Below are 16,957 nucleotides of genomic sequence, written 5' to 3'. Positions count from 1 at the left end.
CTGCACCCGGGGTCTATTCAGAGGAATATGACTGGACCCCGCGCTCACGCCCCACCCGCGTGTGCCAAAGTCCCAGCGGAACGGCTCCCCGGCTGGGACGCTGCTCTCCCCGCTCCAAGACCAGTCACTTCCTCCCGGGGATTTCTCCCTCCGGTGCGCTACGCCGCACGCGTGAACTGGGTGGGCGTCCCCCGCACGAACGTCTGGGCCCCCCTCGGGGTCGCTTTAGGGAAATATAGCTGATCCCCACGCTCGCGCCATGCCCGCTTCCCGCCAAACTCCCAGCAGGACGACTCCCTGGCTGGGACGCTCCTCTCCCCGCTCCGAGACCAGTCACTTCCTCCCGGGGATTTCTCCCTCCAGTGTGCTGCGCCGCACGCGCGAACTGGGTGGGCGTCCCCCGGACGAAAGTCTGGGCCCCCCTCGGGGTCGCTTCAGGGAAATATAGCTGATCCCCACGCTCGCGGCACGCCCGCTTCCCGCCAAACTCCCGGCGGGACGGCTCCCCTGCTGGAACGCTGTTCTCCCCGCTCCAAGATCAGTCACTGCCTCCCGGCTGCTTCTCCCACCGGCTGCGCCGCTACACCGCCCACGCCAACCGGCTAGACTCCCTCCCAGGATGGGTTCGGGGGGGTAGGGCTGGGCCCCTTGTCTGTGCCGTCTGCCCCCCTGGGCTCTGCCCCAGATCGGGCTCCGAAGGTCACCTGCCTGGTACGCTGGCTCCTAGTTATGAAAACGATCGCTGTCTGCTCGTATTTGTTCGTTTTCCGTCTCTAAGTCTGTGTTTGTTGTTCAGAGTTCGTAGATTGTTATGTATGTGATCGATTCACTTGTTTTTCCGAGTCTTTGTTGCAAGAGGGATCCGTGGTAGCGTCCACCTAGTCCGCCATCTTGGCCCCGCCTGATCCTATATTCTTTTATATCACTGCAGCTGATTTGGTGGCAGGAAATGGCTACAGAAAGAGGCTTGTTCAGGTTAGAAATTCCAGTAATCTTCAAGGGATTGTACCAGTTGAAAAGATAGAGATGAGTGAACAATACTTTCCAGCTGTACAGAAGTTTACTGTGCTGGGCGCCTTGGGATGGTGTTGCTTCCAGTGGCCAGGCAGATGGAAGCATCCTGCCTCATTATCCGCTTAATTCAAGAGCAAACCAAAAAGCTCAATGAGAACACTTCTCTCAGGAAGACACATTCTCTGCTCTCTGAGCCATCCCTCCTGTGAACTGTGTAGCAGGTCCCAGGAGTTGGAAAAGTTAAAGCTCCCATTCTGCTTCAAAAATTCCCAAGTATCCAACAACTAAGTAACGCATCCATGCAAGAACTTAAGCAAGTCATTGGACAAGGAGTAGCATACAGCAAATTCAAGTGTTTTTCACACAGTCCAAGTGATGACTCGCCTTATGGCATCTACTATGTTTTTTCCTTTAGACCACAAACTATAAGATTTCATATTTAAAAACCAAGAAAAAGTATTTCTTCTTACAGCAACTAGTCAAAGATGAGGTACAGCCTAAATGGGGCCTCAGTCTCTGGGTTCAGGCCTTGTGGGCACCAGATGGTACTGTCCTCATTCTTCTAGGATGAAAAGGGCCTATGGGGATCTCCCTAAGACAGTCAGTTTAATTTAGAGACTCTTATAACTCAGCAGAAAGCCAGCTTGGGTAGATTTTAACGTGTGACCTTGACCTGCATCAATCATGGAAAGGTGTTCAAAAGCTTCAGGTGGTGGATGCGAATATCTAAAGCACTGTGTATCATAAGCCCCTTGCTCCTGGTGTCAGTGCTGCTGTTCTTCAGATCTGGTCTAAATATACACGTTCTTTCAGGCTACCAGTATAAATAAATAAATAAGCAAGCAAGCAAACAAAAAAATAGAAATCTTAGGAAAAAATTAAAAATTCTAGGGCTTAATAGTAAAATAACAGAAATGATTAATTAACTCCATGGAAGGGCTTAGAAGTAGAACTGAAATGACAGAAGAAAGGATCAGCAAAACAAAGCAGGACCTTTGAGATTGCATACGCTAAGGAATAAACAGAATAAAGAGTGAAGAAAAATGAACGAAGCCTAAGGGATATGTGGGACACTATCAAGAGGAATAATATATGCATTACGGGAGTTCCAGAAGGAGAAGAGAGGGAAAAAAAAGTCCAGAAAGAATTTTTAAAGAAATAATGGCAGCAAACTTCCCAAGTATCATGAAATGTGAGAAGTTTTACATCCAGAAAGCTCATTGAACTCCATATACAATAAATCCTAAAAGAAACACGCTGAGGCATATCATAATCAAACTCTCAAGAACCAAATACAAGGAGAGAATTTTGAGTGCAGCATAAGAAAAGTAAAGTATCACATACCAAAAAAAACCCATCCCTATCGAGTCAATTCCGACTCAAAAGAAAGCCTATAGGGCAGAATAGAACTGCCCCATAGGTTTTCCAAGGGTGTAAATCTTTATGGAAGCATACTGTCACATCTTTCTCCTGGTGGGGTGACCGGTGGGTTTGAAATACCAACCTTTCAGTTAGCAGCCGAATGCTTAATCTCTGTGCCACCATGGTCCCCAGTAAGATTAAGGGACAATTTCTCATCAGAAACCATGTAGGCAAAAAGACAATGGGATGACACAGCTAAACTGCTGAAAGAAAAGAACTTGTCAGTGATAATAAAATATCCAGAAAAATTACCATTTGAAAATGAAGGTGAATACCTGGAGCAAAGGAAAATGAAGAACACCAAAGACACAAGGTAATTATGAGCCCTAGAGACAGAAAGGGTCATATAAATCAGAGACTACATCAGCCTGAGACTGGAAGAACTAGATGGTGCCTGGCTACAACTGTTGACTGCCTTGACAGGGAACACATCAGAGAATCCCTGATGGAGCAGGAGAGAGGTGGGATGCAGACCTCAAATTCACATAAAAAGACCAGACTTAATGATCTGACTGAGACTAGAAGGACCCCGGAGGTCATGGTCCCCAGACCTTCTGTTACCCAAGACTGGAACCATTCCCAAAGCCAACTCTTCAGACAGGGATTGGACTGGACTATAAGAAAATGATACTGGCGAGGAGTGAGCTTCTTGGCTCAAGTAGACACATGAGACTATGTAGGCAGCTCTGTAAACCTTCATCTAAAGTATGATTAAAAAAAAAATCCAGTGCCTCCAAGTCGATTCTGACTCATAGCGACCCTATAGGACAGAGTAGAACTGCCCCATAGAGTTTCCAAGGAGCACCTGGCGGATTCGAACTGCCGACCCTTGGGTTAGCAGCCGTAGCACTTAACCACTATACCACCAGGGTTTTTCACTAACTAGACAGTAGACAAGAATTATCTTAGGTGAAAGGAAGGACAACACAAAATATGGGAACGTCAGCACAACTAGACTAAGCCAAAAGCTAAGAAGTTTTCTGAATACAAGCAAACACTTCCAGAGACAGTGTAGCAGGGGCAGGGGCCTGCAGACCATGGTTTCAGGGGACATCTAGGTCAACTGGCATAACAAAGTTTATTAAGAAAATGTTCTGCATTTGGTGAGTGCCATCTGGGGCCTTTAAAGCTAGTGGGTGGCCATCTAAGATGCATCAATTGGTCCCAACCCACCTGGAGCAAAGGAGAATGAAGAACACCAAAGAAATAAGGAAAATATTACCCCAAGAGACAGAAAGGGCCACATAAACCAAAGACTCATCAGCCTGATATTAGAAGAACTAGATGGTGCCCAGCTACCACCAATGACCGCCCTGACAGGGAACACAACAGACAGTCCCTGAGAAAAGTGGGATGCAGAATTCAAATTCTAGTAAAAAGACCAGACTTAATGGTCTGACTGAGACTGGAGGAACCCCCGAAGACATGGCCCCTGGACTCTCTGTTAACCCAGAACTAAAACCATTCACAAAGCCAACTCTTCAGACAAAGATTAGACCGGACTATAAGACAGAAAATGATACTCATGAAGAGTGTGCTTCTTAGTTCAAGTAGATACATGAGGCTAAATGGGCAGCTCCTGTCCAGAGGTGAGACTAGAAGGCAGAAGGGGACAGGAGCTGGTTGAATGGACATGGGAAATCTAGGGTGGAAAGGAGGAGTGTGCTGTCACATTACAGGGATAGCAACTAGGGTCACATAAAAAAGAAAGCATTGACATTATACAGATCAAACGTAAGATATTTCCTACTGGTAAATACAACAGGCATGTCCTTCATGCTTTATAATGACAAAGTTATAAGGGGGACAAAAGGGAAAAAATAACAAAATACATATAACAATAAAATAAATTTAGATTACAGGGAAGCCGAGATACAAAGATGTAGTTGATAACATCCAAACAAAAGGGAGGAGAGGATTAGTGAAGATGTAGACTTTTTATATGTTAAGGAAGCTAAGTTGGTATTAGCATGTAACAGGTAGTTTTAGATGTAAGATGATAAACGTACTCCTCATGGTAAACACAAAGAAATTAAACATAAAATTATATGCCAAAATAAAGAAGGGAAAAAAAATAGCTCAGTACCTACAAAAAAAGGGAATAATAAACAAAAGAGATAAAATCTATAGATAAAAAGAACTGAACACTGGAGGAAAAGAGAAACAAAGAAACCGTCAGTCTCACAAAACAACATATAATAAAATGGCAGAAGTAAATCCTCCTCTATCAGTCAATTACCATGAACATAAACAGATAAATGTTCCACACAAGAGGCAGAGAGCAGCAGAATGGATAAGAAAACATGACCCATCCATATGCTGTCTACAAAAGACCCATCTTAGGCCCAATGACACAAACAGAAAGTAAAAGGATGGGAAAGAATGTTCCATGCAAACAGTCACCAAAAGAGACCAGCGATGGTGTCTTAGTTTGGGTTCTCTAGAGAAGCAAAACCAGTAATGTGATTTATATTAAGGAAACAGTTCACATGATTGTAGGGGTTGGAAAGTCCCAAGTCCTTGGATCAAGATAGAGTCCTTTCTCAACGCATGGCGCCACAGAAGCTGCTGAACCCAAGATGAGCAGGTTAGAGAGCAGGGGTCCCGCTCACAGGTTGTGATGGTCGAGGAATTCCCAAGGTCGGCAGGCAAGACCAGAAGGTTTCTCCTGAGTCAGCTGCAGGGGCTGGCAAACCCAAGATAGGCAGGTCGGGAAGCAGGACTCTTGCTCGCAGGCTGTGCATATCAGCGAATCCCAAGATGGATAGGTAAGCTGCTAGCTCAAGTCCCAAGAACCAGAGGTCAGACAAGAGACAGCTGCTGGATCCAGAACAAGCCAAAAATCTTTGCAAGGGGAGCAGGAAAAATGAAGTAGACAGAAGAAGGCAGAGAGATGAAGGGTAAGGGGGCGAGGAGCCGCCACAGGCCCTACGCCCACAAGTACCACTCAGCAGATTCCATCATGGGGGTAATCACATATCAAATTTCAATAGGAAAGTGATCACAACATTATGCAACTGCCAAAACACTGAGAATCATGGCCTGGCCAAGCTGACACACAATCCTAACCACCACAGACGGTCAAACTGGTATCAGACAAAATAGACTTTAAGTCAAAAACTATTATAAGAAATGAATAAGGATATTATATATTTATAAAAGGGACAATTAATCAAGAAAATATAGCAATCATAAATATATACACATTCAACATCTGTGTACCAAAATATATAAAGCAAATACTGAAAGAACTGAAAGGAGCAATAGCCAATGCTACAATAAATAGAGGCTTCAATACATCATTGTCAATACTGGAAAGAACTTCCAGAAAGAAGATCAGTAAGGAAATAAATGACTTGTAGAACACCATAAACCAATTAGATCTAATAGACATATATGTAGCATTCCACCCAACATCAAAACAATACACATTTTTCTCTAGTGCACATTTGACATTCTCTACTTTTTTTTTTTTTTTAGGATAGGCCATATGCTAGGTCATGAAACAACCTTTGACAAGTTTAAAAAGACTGAAGCGATATCAAGTATATTCTCCAACCACAAAGGAATAAAACTAGAAATTAATAATACAAAGAAGAATGTAAAACACACAAATAAATACAAACTAAATAACACACTATTAAACGACCAATGGGTCAAGGAAGAAATCAAGAGTGAAATAAAAAAAGAAAAACTTGGAGTTCAATGAAAATGAAAACACAATATATCAAAACCTATAGGATACAGAGTATATAGTCATCAGAGATAAATTTATAGCAATAAATGCCTACATCAAAAAAGAAAAAAAGATCTCAAGTCAACAGTGTAATGCTACAATTTAAGGAAACAGAAAAAGAGCAAACTAATCCTAGAGCTTCTGGGATAAATGAAATAATAAAGATCAGAGCAGAAATAAATGAAATAGAGACTATAAAAACAAAAGAAAGAAACAACAAAACCAAAAGTTGGCACTATGAAAAGATCAATAAAACTGACAAACCTCTAGTTAAACGGACAAAAAAAGAGGATGCAAACAACCAAAATAAGAAACAAAAGTGAAGACATTACATCAGACCCAACAGAAATAAAAAGGATCATAATAGAATACTATGAAAAGCTGTACTCCAACAAACTTGATAACTTAGATGAAACAGACAAATTTTTAGAAACACATAACCTATCTAAATTAACACAAAAAGAGGCAGAAAATCTCAACAGACCCATAACAAGAGATTGAATAAGTAATCAAAAACCTTTTAACAAAAAAAGCCCTATACAGGATGGCTTCACTAGAGATTTTACCAAACATTCAGAGAAGAATTAACAGTAATCCTGTCGAAATCCTATCAAAATATAAAATAGGTAGGAATACTCCCTAACTCATTCTACAAAGCCACATTAGCTTGGTACCAAACCCAGACAAACATATCACAAGAAAAGAAGAGACTATATCCCTCACGAATATAGATGTAAAAATGCTCAACAAGATTATAGCAAAGAGAATCTAACAACACATTAAAAGAATTATACAACAGGGCCCAGTGGGATATATTCCAGGAATGCAAGGATGGTTCAACATTTGAAAATCAATTAATGCAATACACCATATTAACAGAAAATAGGAAAGGAACCACATGATCATCTCAATAGACACAGAAAGAGCATTTGATAAAATCCAACAGCCTTTCCGTATAAAAACTCAACAACGTAGGAATAGAAGTTCCTCAACATGATTAAAGGCATCTATAAAAAGCCAACAGCTAACATTATACTCAAACGGGAAGGAGATAAGGATGCCCACTATCACCATTCTATTCAATATTGTCCTGGAAGTCCTAGCCAGGGCAATAAGGCAAAGATCTCCAAATTGGAAAAAAAAAAAAGAAGTAAAATTATCTCTATTTGTAGATGACATGATCTTACATGTAGGAAAATCCCAAAGAATCTACAAGAAAGCTTCTAGACTAATAGAAGGATTCAGCAGAGTTGCAGTGTACAAGATCAAGACAAAAAATGAGTTGGGTTTCTGTACACCAGCAATGAGAAATCTGAAAAGGAAATTTTAAAAACTCCACTTACAATAGCATCTAAAAGAATAAAATACCTAGGAATAAACCTAACCAGGGGTGTGAAGGACTTACACAATGAAAACTACAAAACATTGCTATAAGAGACTAAAACAGACCTAAATAAGTGGGAAGAAATTCCATGCTAATGAACTGAAAGATTTATGTCAATACTACCCAAAACGATCTACAGATTCAATGCAATCCCAATCAAATGCCAGCAGCATTTTTTACAGAAATGGAAAATCTAATCAACAACTTTATATAATAGACAGTCAAGAGGTCCCGAATAGCCAAAGCAATTTTGAAAAAGAACAAAGGAGAAGGCCTCACACTTCCCCATTATTAATTAAAATATACTATACAGCTACAGTAATCAAAACACCCTAAAAAAAAAAAAAACAACCCTGGTACTGGTTTAATGGAATAGAACTGAAAGCTCAGAAGTAAATCTATACATCTATGGTCAGATGATTTTGACAAATGTGCTAAGTCCATTCAATGTGGAAGGAACAGAATCTTCAACAGATGTTGCTGAGAAAATTAGATTTCCAAATATGAAAAAGTAGGAGCCATACCTCACACCATACACTAAAATGAATTCAAAATGAATCAAGGACCTAAATGTTAAAGTGAAAACAATAAAATTCTTGGAAGAAAATATAACAGCGAAGCTATACAACTTAGTTTTTCTTTTTAAATGCTAAATTAACAAGCAAATCAACAATTGCATGTGCAGAAGAAGACAAAATAGGTAACTAGAACCTGATGAAAATGAAATACAATCACACAATGCATAATGTCCATTCGGGCAATGTTCAACAGCATATATGTCCATGGTCTTATAAGTTTTTTTTTTTTTTAAAGAGAAAATAGCTTTTCTTTTATTATTTCCCTTAATGGTTTTAAAGACCCCAAACCTAGAATTTTGCAGTACTAGACCACGGATGGGACAGAGGCAGGTAAGGCAAAGCACATGACTCCGGATGTGGGCTCTCAGGCTTGGTCTGACGGGCAGGTAGGCATGGGCTGCAGGGACAGGCTGCTTCTGCTCTTTAGGCAGGTGGAACAGTTAGCAGAGCTGGTACACCCTGCTCTCTCTTTGCTGGCTTCCTTTCACTCCACTCCCGCAGCCGCCCTCTCAGCCGCCACTGCTAACACTACCGCCCATTCCTCCAGCAGCAGCAATGAGGATGACCAGAAGCAGACTCCCATAAGATTTTAATATAATAGGCTTTACGGAGCTGGGTTCATAACTACAGCTTCTACACAAGCCGAATGTTCGTAACCCTGGGGACTGCCTATACATAACGTTGTGTTCACACAACCTCCAGATCACAAGATGTCCTATTTCACAGAACATATCGTGGATGTTAAGTAACTCATGACTGTACTTATGTACATCAAAGGATTTTATCAAAAACATATTATATAGCTACAGTAACCAAAACAGCCTGGTACCGCTATAATAGACACACAGACCCATGGAATAGAATTATGAGTCCAGAAATAAAGCTGCATATCTATGGGTTTTGTATCTATGGTTAAGTGATTTTTCACAAGGGTGCTAACTACATTCAATGGGAAAAGAAGTCTCTTCAACAAACGGTGCTGGGAAAACAGGATTTCTACAGGCAGAAAAATTAACTGGATCCATGCCTCACACCACATACAAAAACAAATTTAAAATAGATTAAGGACCTAAATGTGAAAACTAAAACCATAAAATTCTTAGAAGAAAATGCAGGGGCAACACTGTCAGGCCTAGGTTTTAACAATGGATTATCTGATATAATAACAAAAGCACAAACAGCAAAAGAAAAAAATAAACAAATAGGACCTCATAAAAATTAAAAAACTTTTGTTCATCAAAAGACTTTACCAAAAAAAGTGAAAAGAAAAGCTACCAACTGGGAGACTATCTCTGGAAACCTTATATCCAATAAAAATCTACTAAGGCATATACACAAACTTGGACAACTTAACAACAAAAAGACAAATAACCCAATCAAAATGGGAAAGGACCTGAATAGCCATTGCACCAAAGAGAACATTCAAATGGCCACCAAATGCATGAAATGATGCTTAGTGTTATTAGCTATCAGAGATGCCAATTGTCATGGATTGAATTATGTCCTCTCCAAAATGTATCAACTGGGCTGGGCCACAATTCGCAGTATTGTGTGATTTTCCTATCTGTTGTAAATCCTGCCTCTATGATGTTAATGAGGGAGGATGGGCAGCAGTAGTGTTAATAAGGCGGGACTCAACCTACAGGATTGGATTGTGTCTTGAGGCAACCTCTTGAGATATAAAAGATAGAAGCAAGCAGAGAGACTTGAGGCCTCATACCACCAAGAAAGCAGTGCCAGGAGCAGAGTGCATCCTTTGGACCCGGGGTCCCTATGCCTGAGAAGCTCCTCGACCAGGGGAAGAATGAGGACACGGGTCTTCCTCCAGAGCCCACAGAGAGAGAAAGCCTTCCACTGGAGCCGATGCCCTGAATTTGGATGTCTAGCCTACTTTAAAAAAAAAAATTTTTTTTTTAAACTACTCTTTGTTAAAGCCATCTGCTTGTGGTATTTCTGTTACAGCAGCACTAAATGACTAACACACCAGTCAAAATCACAATGAGATACCATTTCACTCCCACTAGGATGTCAAAAGATAAAAATGTAACATGAACCACAAAATAACAAATGCTGGGGAGGATATGAGGAAATTGAAACACTTATCCATTACTGGTGGGAATGCAAAATGGTACAGCCATTGTAGAACAGTGTGGCGGTTCCCAAAAAACTAAAAATAGAATGATCATATGACCCAGCAATTCCACTCCTAGGTATATAACCAAAAGACTTGAAAGCAGAGACTTATACACCAATGTTCATTGCAGCACTATTCACAATAGCCAAAAGGTAGAAACAACCTAAATGTCCATCAACAGATGCATGGATAAATAAAACATGCCACATACATACAATGGAATATTACTCAGCCAGTAGGAGAAATGAAGTCTTCATACATGCTACAATATGGATAGAGCTTGGAGACATTACTCTGAGTGAAATAAGTTCAATCATAAAAGCACAAATATTGTATGATCTCACTTATATCAAAAGACAAAAAAGGCAGATGTATACAGACCAAAGTTTATCATAGTTTACCAGGGGCAGGTGAGACAGGGAAAAGAGGAAGTTTTTGCTTATGGAGTTTCAGTTTATGGCGATGGAAAAATCACACTGATTAAGGGTAAAGTTGCACACCCGATTATTTTAAGTGCTGTGAATAAGTTGTACACCAGTAAAAAGCTGAACTGGCAAAAGTTATGTGATAGATTTACCAAAAGAAAAAACAAAAGAGTAGCTACCAAGGCTGCTTATGTGCAACCAAATACCTTGTGGAATTTGGCTCCTTGGTTTGGAGGTTTAGGGTCATGGTTTCATGGGACATCCCCGTTAATTGGCCTAATAATGTGTTCGATGCTTCTGTTCTATCTCCTAGTTCATTGCATGGTGTCTGGGGTCTTAAAAGCTTGCAAGTGGCCATCTGAGGTCCAACAATTGGTCTCTATTCATGTGGAGTAAAAGAGGAAGACAGAGAAATAGGACAAAGAAAAGGAATGTGTGGCTAATTATTAATAACAACTGCCTCCTTTGTCATGAGACCAGAAGAACTAGATGGTGTTCAGCTACAATTACTAAACATTTTGATCAAAGATTCTATAGAATAATCCTGCTCAAAAGGGGGGAAATGCAGAACAGAATTTCAAATTCTCATGGAATCTAGACATTTTGGAGTCATGGAGGAGGGATGAACCCCTGAAGCTACTGCCCTGCGATAATCTTTAAACCTTAATCCAAAAATATCCCCTTAAGTCTTCTTAAAACCGAACAATAGTTTAGCTGAACTAGTAATGAACATCTGCCTATAGCATTGTGCTAGTTTTTATGGAATCAAACTTACAACAGCAACTCAAAAGATTAGATAGGAACCTTAGGGGACAGCGAGTTTATGTTAATGGCAGAGGAATAATTCCGAAAAGGGGGATGAGTATGGTTACACAACTTGAAGAATGTATTCAATGTCACTGAATTGTACCTGTAGAACCAAAAAAAAACCAAACCCAGTGCCATCGAGTCGACTCCAACTCATAGTGATCCTACAGGACAGAGTAGAACTGCCCCATAGAGTTTCCAAGGAGCGTCTGGTGGATTCAAACTGCCGACCCTTTGGTTAGCAGCAGTAGCACTTAACCACTGCGTCACCAGGGTTTCCCTGTGAATGTAGAAATTGTTGAATTGGTGTATGCTCTGCTGTGTATATTCTCAACAACAAAAATAAAATAAATTATACTAAAAAAAAACCTTAAACAGGAGTAAAAAGACAATTTACAGACTGAAAAAATCTTCAGGAACCATAAACCCAATAAGGGTCTAATACCCAAAATATATATGAAACTTCTACAATTCAGTGGTTAAGTGCTATGGCTGCTAACCAAAAGGTCAGCAGTTTGAATCCACCAGCCACTCCTTGGAAACCCTATGGGGCAATTCCACTCTGTCCTATAGGGTTGCTATGGGTTGGAATCGACTGCTATGGGTTGGAATCATCTCAAGGGCAACTTTTTTTTTTCCCCTCCTACAGCTCAACAACAAAAAGACTAATAACCTGACCAAAAAATTTGCAAAGGACATGAACAGTCACTTCACCAAAGAGGATATTGAAGCAGCCAACAAACACATGAAAAGATGACTCTCGTCAGTAGCCATTAGAAAGATGCAAATCAAAAAACCAATGAGATACCACCTCAACCGTGCTAGAATGGCACTGATAAAAAAAAAAAAAACACGAAAATAACAAATGTTGATGAGGATGTGGGGATATAAGGACCTTTATCCATTGCTGGCAGGAATGCAGAATGGTACAACTGTTGTGGAAAATACTATGGTGATTTCTAAAAAAATTAAAAATTGAACTACCATATGACTCAACAATCCCACTCCTGGGTATCGTGTTGTCATGCAAATAATGCACACCTTCTACATTTGTTTGCCAACTACACCCTCCCGGCCTCCCTCCAGGTACTTCTGTAAGAGCACTATGCTAATTTTTTTACAGCAATAAGTTTAAAAAATGGCATAGCAGTGCCTATCTCCCAGCAGGAGAGCATGTGTGGTAAACAAAAGTAGAAAGCATGCATCATTTGTGTAAAATAATGGTATATACCCTAGACCGAAAAGCAGCAACACATACAGGCATATGTACACCATGTTCATTGCGGCATTATTCCACACTAGCAAAAAGGTAGAAACAACCTAAGCGCCCATCAACAGATGAATGGATAAACAAAACGTGGTATGTACCACGTTTTTATGCAAATAACACGTGCTATACTTTTTTTGTCAACCACAACATCCCCTGCAAGGTATTTCTGTAAGCACGCTATGCTAGTTTTTTTTTTTTTTTTTTTACAGCACTGTAAAAAAATTAGCTTAGCACATTTACAAAAAACACCTCACGGGGGAGGGTGTGGTTGACAAAAAAATGTATAGCACACACTATTTGTGTAAAATGCAGTACATACAATGGACTACTACTCTACCATAAGGAGAAATGAAGTCCGAATATATGGATGAACCTCGAAGACATTATGCTGAGTGAAATAACCTGTTGCCATCGAGTCAATTCCAACTCATAGCGACCCTATATGACAGAGTAAAACTGCCCCATGGGGTTTCCAAGGAGCAGCTGGTGGATTCAAACTGCTGACCTTTTGGTTAGCAGCCAACCTCTTAACCACTGTACTACCAGGGCTCACAGTGAAATAAGTCAATCACAAAAGGACAAATATTGAATGGTCTCATATGAAATGACAAAAATATGTAAATATACGTGGAAATCAGCATTATATGAAAATAAATAACGATCATATCAGATCAGAAAATATTATATGGGACATATATGTCCCTCTGGACCCACTATAGAAAATATAGGTGTACACTGTGTGTCCCATTTTTCATGAAAGTATTATTGTAAGGTATTAATGCACAAAATAGTCAGACAGTAGATATTTCACTATCGTAAATTCGAAATGTTAGGTAACAAGATAGTCGGTAAGTGAGGGGTCAGTGTATATATACATACATATATTGTCATGGATTAAATTGTGTACCCCAAAAATATGTGTCAATTTGGCTGGGCCATGATTCCCCTGTACTGTGTGGTTGTCCTCAATTTTGTGATTTTCCTGTACGTTATAAATCATAATATCTGCCTGTGGTTAAAAAGGATTAGGGTGGGACATAAAACCCTTACTCAGGTCACATCCCTGATCCAATGTAAAGGGAATTTCCCTGGGTGTGGCCTGCACCACCTTTTATCTTACAAGAGATGAAAGGAAAGGGAAGCAAGCAGAGAGTTGGAAGCCTCATACCACCAAGACAGCAGTGCCGGGAAACAGAACACATCTTTTGGATCCAGGGTTCCTGCATGGAGAAGCTCCTAGTCCAGGCGGAGATTGACAGGAAGGACCTTCGTCCAGGGCTCACAGAGAGAGAAAACCTTCCCCTGGAGGTGATGCCCTGAATTTGGACTTCTAGTCTACTAGACTGTGAGAAAATAAATTTCTCTTTGTTAAAGCCAAAAAAAAAAAAGAATAGGTAAATATATAGAGCCCAGTGGTTATTAGAGGTTAAAATGGGCTAGAGTGGGAAAGGAAGGAATCAGTCTCTGGAAAGTAGTGAGTTTTTGTCTACGGTGATGGGAAAATTGGCATCAACTAAGGGCAACGTAGGAAACCCTGGTGACATAGTGGTTAAGTGCTATGGCTACAACCAAACGGTCAGCAGTTTGAATCCACCAGGCGCTCCTTGGAAACTCTTTGGATACCCTGGTGGTATAGTGGTTAAGTGCTATGGCTGCTAACCAAAAGGCTGGCAGTTCAAATCTACCTGGCGCTCCCTGAAAACTCTGTGGGGCAGTTCTGCTCTGACCTATAGAGTCACTGTGAGTTGCAATCAACTTGACAGCAATGGGTTTGTTTTTTTTTTTTTGAAGGGCAATGGTTATACAAGTTGACTAATAATAAATGACATCACTAAGTGGTACACCAGAAAAGGGCAAAATGGCAAATGTTCTATATTTAATTCTGCAGCTACAACACAACAACAAAAACAAAAGCGCAGTTACTGATACTACTCAGGTCTTAGGCACAACCAAACACATCGTGGCATCAGTTCTCTTGGTTCCATGGCTTAGTGTCATGGTTTCGAGGGACAATCCAGTCAATTGGCCTAATACTGTTTTTAGAGTTTCTGTTCTACCTCCTAGTTGGGTGAGTAGTGCCTGAGGTCTTAAAAGCTTCAAACGGCCATCCAATGTACAACTGGTGTCTATTCACCTGGTGCAGCAGCAGCAGCAGGAGACCCAGGAATCAGAGAAGGAACTGAACTGCAGATCTAATTGCGTCTATGAACTACCCCTCCTTTGCCATGAGACCAGAATAACTGAATCGTGCCGGGCTAGCATTACCGAACATTTTGATCAAGGACTTAATAATAGATGGATCCTGATCAAAAGATTTGGAAAAATGCAGGACAGAATTTCAAGATCCTATAGAATCCAAACTTACTGTACCCATCAAGGCCAGAGGAACCCCTGAATCTGTTGCCCTGTCTTAATCTTTAAACCTTGAGCCAAAAGTATGCCCGCAAGTCATCTTTAAATCAAAGAACAGTTTACGTCAAGTAGTAAATAAATGCTTACCTTCAACACCGCACTCTTTTAAAGAATTATCTATATGAGATCAAATTGACAACAGTAACTCTATATCATAGATGAGAAGTTTAAGGGGTAAGTGAGTCTAAGTTAATGTGAAATAATTTGGGTAGAGATAGGAAGAATGACGGCTAAACATGAAGAGTGTAATCAATGTCACTGAATTATACATGTAGAAAAATGTGGACCGTGAGAATGCTCTGCTGTATATATTATTTTCACCAAAAAGAAAAAAAAAATTAAACTCTTCTGCTTTAATGGAAACGTTCAGGAAAGATTGTCTCAACCCATAAAATGGTGATGTAAAATGGTGCAGCTGCTGTGGCAGTTCCTCAAAAAGTTAAACATAGAGTTACCATAACCAAACTAAACCTTTTGCTGTCAAGTCAATTCTGACTCATGGCAATCGCATGTATTACAGAACAGAGCTGCTCCATAAGGTTTTCTTGGTTGTAATATTTATGGAAGCCAATCGCCTGGCCTTTCTTCTGCAGTGCTGCTGGTGGGTTCAAACTACCAACCCCTAGGTTACTAGTCAAATGCAAACCGTTCGCACCTCCCAGCGACCTCAGGGTTACCATATGACCCAGCAAATTCAATCCTAGGCATAAACCAAAGAGAAATGAAAATACACTTCCATGCAAAAACTTGTACCCAAATGTGCATGAAGCATTATTCATTGGGAGGGGGGATAAGATGGTGGAATGAACAGTCACTCGCATTTATCTACCCGTAACTAACGCACTGCACAATGAATAAAAACAAGCACTGGCTGGGATCTCAGAGCTCCAGACAGCAGTTGAAGGGTTAGAGAGCTGACCTAAGTCCCATAACGGGGACAAGAAGGAGCAGGGTCAGCAGAGAAGCTGGGAGTTTCTGGCCGCAGGCATCCAGAGGACTTGGTTCACCATGGCCATTTGGGGACAGGGACAGGCAACATCTTGAACAAAGAACGCAAGACGGGAGCTAAACCGATGAAAGTGTAGTCCGATTAAGGTTGTACAGACTGGCTGTGAGAATTCACAAGCAGCGCATTTGGGAAGGGGCACAGGGATGCCAAGACACTGCGAGTGAGTGGTATTAAATACAACGAAGACCAGAGGCATGCAAGCACTAGAACCTGGGGCCACAGAAGAGCTGCAGGACCCATACATACGGGAGGGTGAGAAAAATACATCAAACAAACGACACAACAGGAAACTGGCTCACTACGCAAAACTAGGTATCTAGGGAGAGCCTGCTCAGGGTCGCCTGCAAGGGAAAATCATAACGCGCTCACAATCCTCACCCTGGGAAAGCTGAGTCCCACCGCTTCCACCCGCAGCCAGCGGAAAAGTCCCATGCGTGCGCAATTGGTCACAGAGGGAAAGCTGTGCCCCAATCCTACAAAGAGAAGTGACGGAATCTAGCCCCAGAAGCATAGTCATCTGAGGAGGGCTACGACCAAATCCACAAAAAAACAGAAAGACCCTCACTCAACAGTAAAGTCAGCCACCTTAGGAAAAATCATCCAGAGTAAGCACCCAGAGACTTAAAACTTCCCAAAATACCTAAAAGTTGTAGAGATAGACTAGAATCATACAGTAACAGAGAGAAATCCTCAGATGAACTGCTGAGGCACCACTGGATGAACCAAACGGTCAGAGTGCCCTCTAGTGGAACTTCGGAGAAGATAG

The 16,957-nt window shown here is 41.0% G+C and overlaps 1 protein-coding gene and 1 pseudogene across 2 annotated transcripts in view; one reads left to right on the top strand and one right to left on the bottom strand.

Annotated features, from left to right (window-relative positions):
* CENPI (centromere protein I) overlaps positions 1-16,957 on the bottom strand; it is a 90,201-nt gene that overhangs the window by 46,602 nt on the left and 26,642 nt on the right. The gene's annotated exons all lie outside the window — the stretch shown is intronic.
* On the top strand, positions 1,027-1,479 carry LOC104847119 (Fanconi anemia core complex-associated protein 24-like; annotated as a pseudogene).

Source organism: Loxodonta africana, chromosome X (genome assembly GCF_030014295.1).
Source record: "Loxodonta africana isolate mLoxAfr1 chromosome X, mLoxAfr1.hap2, whole genome shotgun sequence".
Taxonomy (NCBI): domain Eukaryota; kingdom Metazoa; phylum Chordata; class Mammalia; order Proboscidea; family Elephantidae; genus Loxodonta; species Loxodonta africana.
Note: the sequence above shows the minus strand (reverse complement) of the source record. Positions and strands in the feature narration are given on the sequence as shown.